Here is a 6,000-nt window from a genome sequence, read left to right as displayed (position 1 = left end):
ATTTTTTATAAATGACGCTACACAATTGAAATTTTTGTCACATTTAATAATATGTTGGGTGAGATGTTGCAATTTTTTATTCTTTTCTTTCATGTATCCCAGGCTATGGTAAGTTTTTACCTAGCGAAATGATTATGGGCAGCAATGCTGGTGGACATCATTATACATGTCTTCTGTACTGTCTCCCCTTGCAGAAGACGAGTTGTAACTGAGTATGTGCTAGTTCTTGCTTGATTAGGATGTAAATAGGAGAAGCAAGTGAATAATAAATATTTAATATTTGTCATTCCTAGTCATTGTATCTCCTGCCTATCTACAACGCAGGTCATATATTGAGCTCTTTTAATCAAACCGGTTAATAAGAAAAGAAACGCCACAGAGTTTCTACTTATATATATAAAAGGAGCTGCAGAATTCGAGGAAAAATTGACCACAATGTTTTTTATCATACTATTGGCTTGTCACAATTTTTGAGGTCTTTTAATTTTGATGACGCATGAGAAGTTTGCTTTTTGAAGGAAGTGCATTTCCTACTTTTTCATCTTTTGTCACATGGTTCATTTCGAAGGAAAGGAATTACCGGACATTCAAAGGCATTGAACAACCTGTGGCGGTAATGGAGTTGATTTTTCTGCGCACTTTGTGCGATTGGATGGCTATTATGGGTGGTCATTCGTTATTTAGTTTGTTGGATCTTCTTGATTGTTCTACTTTTAACTAATTTAGATGCACCTCCGGTACACTGGTTCTGTTTCCTTGTCTTTCTTTTCGTGTTGATGGGCAAGTCCAATGGTTTCTTCCTTAGAAAGATTCCATAAATTATTTTATTAAAACTAGTTAGCATTAAAATTATATAGTTTAGCTTTCATTAAATGTGATGATTTAAAACCAACAATTAAGCCTGAAAGGGAGGGGATGGGAAGGAAGTAGAGGAAGAGGTATGTAGGCTTTTTGCTTGTGGGGAGATACTTGTTGATTTCATTAGAGAAGTCATTCTTACTGTATGCTTGCAAACAAACCATTCCATCAGTAACCCTGATGTTTTTGATTGTTGATTCTTATTGGATATGTTTTGTTTCCCTACTATTTATTTGGTGGAAATTTCTTACTTAAGAATAAATTCCTTGGTTATTTTCCTTTTTGTAGCTAATGGAAAATATGTGATGAATTTACTTAAAACTTCATAAACATAAGTCAAGACTATTGAGCCAATGATCTTTTCCCAAAAATATATTTCTGGAATTTTTATCTAGCTAAGCAATAGGGGCCTTGGGAAAGCTCACCCATAAAAATTTATAGAAAAATTATTTGTTTTCTATAACTCTCAATTCTTATCATTTCGTGTTTGGCAGAACTTTCAGCTTGTGTTAGGTATTTGATTAATGGGATAGACAGTGGGTTACACAGTCAGGTATGTCATTAAACCAAGTTGAATTTTTTTTTAAAGTGTTCATATATTTTCAGTACCACTTGAAAATGCAGTACATATGGTGTGAAATTGTCTCATTTTATATCAATTTTTTTTCCTTCTTATACATGTTTTTATAAAGATTAACATGACATATTTGTATTAGGAGCTTAAGAGTTGCAAGTTTATATTAAATAGTTATCTCATATATGGTAGCCAGTCTGACTCGAAAGATTTGAGGTTTCATTAGCATTGTAAAATACCTGGAATGTTACTTTTGTTTTCCTTTTTGGAGTAGATAGGACCAAACTTTTACAATAATGTACTACCAGGTCATATATAAACTTCTTGGTTATAGACTAAATAGATTTGGATTTGGATTTGGACTTGACATTTGGCGATTATATAATTGTTTTTCCACTTAGACCATAGCTCGAGTTGACTGTTTGGTACTTGTTATTAGTAATATAAAAGGGAGGGACAAATTAGAAAACATTGCATATATAGTATGTGTTGTTTTGAGTTCCAAAGTCAACCAGATGGGTGCTACTCTTAACATTTCCAGCTTCAACAATAGAGGTCGCTTGCTTGGGCCTAATATAAAGCAGGGTGACATCTTGAACAGAACAAATGGCTTGAACAACCATGGTCTTGTTGGGTTTCAGTGGCAAATTATGAAGGGTATGTGATTCTTACTTGGATGCATGTTACTTTTTATGCTACTTGGTTTAGAGTATATACATTTGTAATCTGAGCTACATACTATCATTCAAAGTAGAACAAGATGAAGATCTTGAAAAATTGGAGGAGACAGTAACAAGTACAAAAAACTTTTCATTGGCAGTCAATGAGAAACTTAGCCTACATACTAGGCTTCTAGTTTGGTTTTTTACTGATGTGGTCTCCATTGTCTTTTCTTTTTCCTAACGTTCACCATCCCATATGTGCTTATGACTTCTGCAGCCTCATAACTTTATGTTTTTGCATCTTTTGCAATATGCTAGAAACTTGAACAAGCATGTGGACTCAATGGATTCCCACCGACAGGTTACCCCATTACTATTGTTGCATTCTTATCAACCTTGAATCCCCGTGCATGGCAGCGTTCACTTTGTTTTGTGCCAAAGCGTCCAACTTTTTAATACTTTGTCCTCCAGAAATTGAGCTTAGGGCATAACCATGTTAAAAAACCAACATCAATTTTTTGGTATTAAAATAATTTGAGAAAAAAGGTTCTGTGGACTTCTTAAACTAAATAACTGAACGTGAATTTGAAGTTCGAGGAATGGTAGATCTCTTTGTTTGTCATGACTCATTGACCTTTGTCTTGGATACTAATATTATAAATTGTACGAAACATGAATACATTTTTATTTTGGATTTGCCTCTCTTGCTCTAAAATTGTAGAAAACATGAATAAATTTCCTTTTCCTGATGTTCACCATCCTATTTGTGCTTATGACTTCTACAGCCTCATAACTTTATGTTTTTCTATCTTTTGCAATATGCATTATAACTTGGGCCAGATGTTATCTTTTGCAATATGCACGTGTAAATTTTTATTTTTATTTACCTTTCTTGCTCCAAAATTTGACCAAACCAGATGTTATCTACGGTGTGAGTTTCCAGTCACTAACAAATAGCATGCCCTCAAAATAACAGTTATTTTCTTTTATTACTTTGTAAAATTATATGACTAATAGATTTATGTATAATTCAAATTTTATTATCGAGTGCTTCCTTTTTTATCTTTAAAAAAAAAAAAAAAAGTAGTTAGAAAAAATGTTAATTTATTTATTTGTTTTCATGTTAAAAAATCCGGTAAAGACTGAATATGTGTCGTAAGAACAAGAAGTTAGCAATTTTTTTTTTTATTTTGATATGTTTATCCTTTTTACTAAACTTTTAATATTTTAATAAATTTCATTCAGAAAATGTATTTAATAAAATTATATAAAATTTTTATATATTTATTTATATTTCATCGACATGATGAAAATAAATAGTGAGGGTTTATTCAAGGAAAAAAAAAGAAAATAGAGGGGTTAAACTTACAAGCTTGCTATTTGCTTCATTATTTATTTATACTCTCACTTAGGGCACAATACACATTTGTGAGGATAGTACCTAGCTATTCGATCGAATTCAATCGTGAGGTTCCATTAATCAATAAAATACGTGGTTGGATTTATTGACCGTGTTGTCGATTTTTGTTGTGAATGTGATAGTCTTATCTCATAGATAGAATAGTGAAGAAGAATACATGTGGGAAATCTCAATTAATTGGTTAAACATCTATAGTTGGTTCAAGCAACTGGTCATCGGATTTGTCCCTGTCCTCAAAAGTTCGCCAATTTCGCTCCCTCCAAATACACCACATTAGGCACAGCGGAGCTAGATTCCAAATGCTAGAAGAGTGCTTTCCCAACCAATTCCACCAGCCGAAAAGTGTATCTGCAACCGATCTTGGCAAAACCCAAGAAATCCCAAAAGATCTAAAAACCAAACTCCACAACTTATAAGCTTTTTCACAATGGAGAAGCAAATAATTCACCGTCTCCCCATTACACCGACACATAATGCACCAGTCAACAAAATCAAAGCCTCTACATCGCAGAATGTCCCCTGTAAGAATCTTCTCCCAAGTTGCTGTCCAAACAAAGAAAGAGACGTGCGTAGGATCCTTAACCTTCCAAATACATTTCCAAGGAAAGAAAATAGGCAAGGGACTTTGAAGCCTATCGTAGAATGAGTGGATGTTAAAATCCCCTTTCTTCGACAATTTCCAAATCATACGGTCGCCTTGCTCAGATTGAGGTAAATTAGAACCCAAGGTATGAAGGAATTCATCCACCTCTCCCATCTCCCAATCATTTGGATCCCTAAGTAACAAAACCTTCCAGCTTCTCCGAGTCTCGGTCCCCAACCGTTTGAGAGAAGAGGCCACAGATGCCTCTCTATTAGTGGCAATCCCATACACTCGGGAAGGATAGATGGAGTGGAAGATCCCCACACCATTGATCTATCCAAAACTTCACTCTATTCCCCGCCCCTACCTCAAACCGGATATGCTTGCTAAAAACCTCCCAACCTTTTCGGATACTTCTCCATAAACCACAACCATGAACACCCCTACCTAGCATGGAAGACCATCCCCCCACTCTTCCCCAAACTTCAAAGCTACAACCCTCCTCCAAAAACGAGTCTCCTCAACCCCAAACCGCCATAACCATTTTCCTAGTAAGGCTCTATTAAAAGTAGTTAATTTCCTTATCCCCAAACCACCATTAGCCTTAGGAGCACACACCTTATCCCACCTCCACCAAATGCATCTTCGAATCCCCCCCCAGGAAATTCCTCTGAATCTTCTCAATCTTTTTAGCCACATGCGAAGGGATGGTAAAAAGAGATAAATAGTAAGTAGGAAGGCTAGAAAGCGAACTCTTAAGAAGAGTCAGACGACCACCTTTTGACAAATACAGCTTCTTCCAACCGGCCAACTTCCGATTAATTTTCTCCAAGGTAGGATTCCAAATAGAAGGGGACTTATGGGAAGCCCCCAACGGCATACCATGGTAGGTCATAGGCAAAGACCCAATCCGACAACCCAAAATCTCTGCCAAGGAATGAACATTATTAACCTCCCCTATAGGAACCATCTCACTCTTCAAGACATTAACCTTCAAACCTGTCACAGCCTGAAAGCAAAGGAGAAGCATCCGCACATGAAGGATCTGTTCCATTTCCGCATCACAGAATAGAATAGTATCATCCGCAAACAGAAGATGCGAGACACATTCCCTTTCACCCCGCCTTGCATCAGCCTTAAAACCCCTGATTAAGCCAGAACCTTCAACTCTTTTCAGCATTCTACTCAAGACCTCCATCATGGCCAAGAACAACAATGGAGATAGCGGATCCCCTTGTCTCAGACCCCTCGTGCTCCCAAAAAAGGCAGCTGGAGCCCCATTAATCAAAATAGAAAACTGGACAGTAGAAATACAAGTGCGAATCCACCTACACCACTTCTCCCCAAAACCCATTCTCTTCAAAAGATCTAGAAGGGCCTCCCAATTCACATGATCGTAAGCTTTCTCAATATCTAGCTTACAAATGACCTTCAGGATCTTACTCTTCACTCGACTATCAACACACTCATTGGCAATGAGAATTGAGTCAAGAATCTGTCTACCTCCCACAAAACTATTCTGAGACTCAGAAATCAATTGATCTAAGACCAGTTTCAAGCGGTTCGCCAGAACCTTGGACAAGATCTTGTACAAGCTCCCCACCAAGCTAATAGGCCTGAAGTCTCGAATATTGGAAGCATCATTCTTCTTAGGAATAAGGGCTATAAAGATAGCGTTCAAAGATTTCTCAAACTTACTACGATTATAGAACTCCTCAAAAACTGCTAGAACATCACTTTCCACCACTCTCCAACAATGATGGAAAAAAGCCATGGAAAAACCATCTGGACCTGGAGCTTTATCTCCGGCCAACTCATTAACAGCTAGAAGAATCTCCTCCCTCTCAAATCTCCTTTCAAGCCAACCCCTCTCCAACCCATCTATCTGATCAAACTCTAGACC

This window comes from Quercus robur, chromosome 7 (genome assembly GCF_932294415.1).
Source record: "Quercus robur chromosome 7, dhQueRobu3.1, whole genome shotgun sequence".
NCBI classification, from domain to species: Eukaryota; Viridiplantae; Streptophyta; class Magnoliopsida; order Fagales; family Fagaceae; genus Quercus; species Quercus robur.
This window is presented reverse-complemented; position numbering follows the sequence as displayed.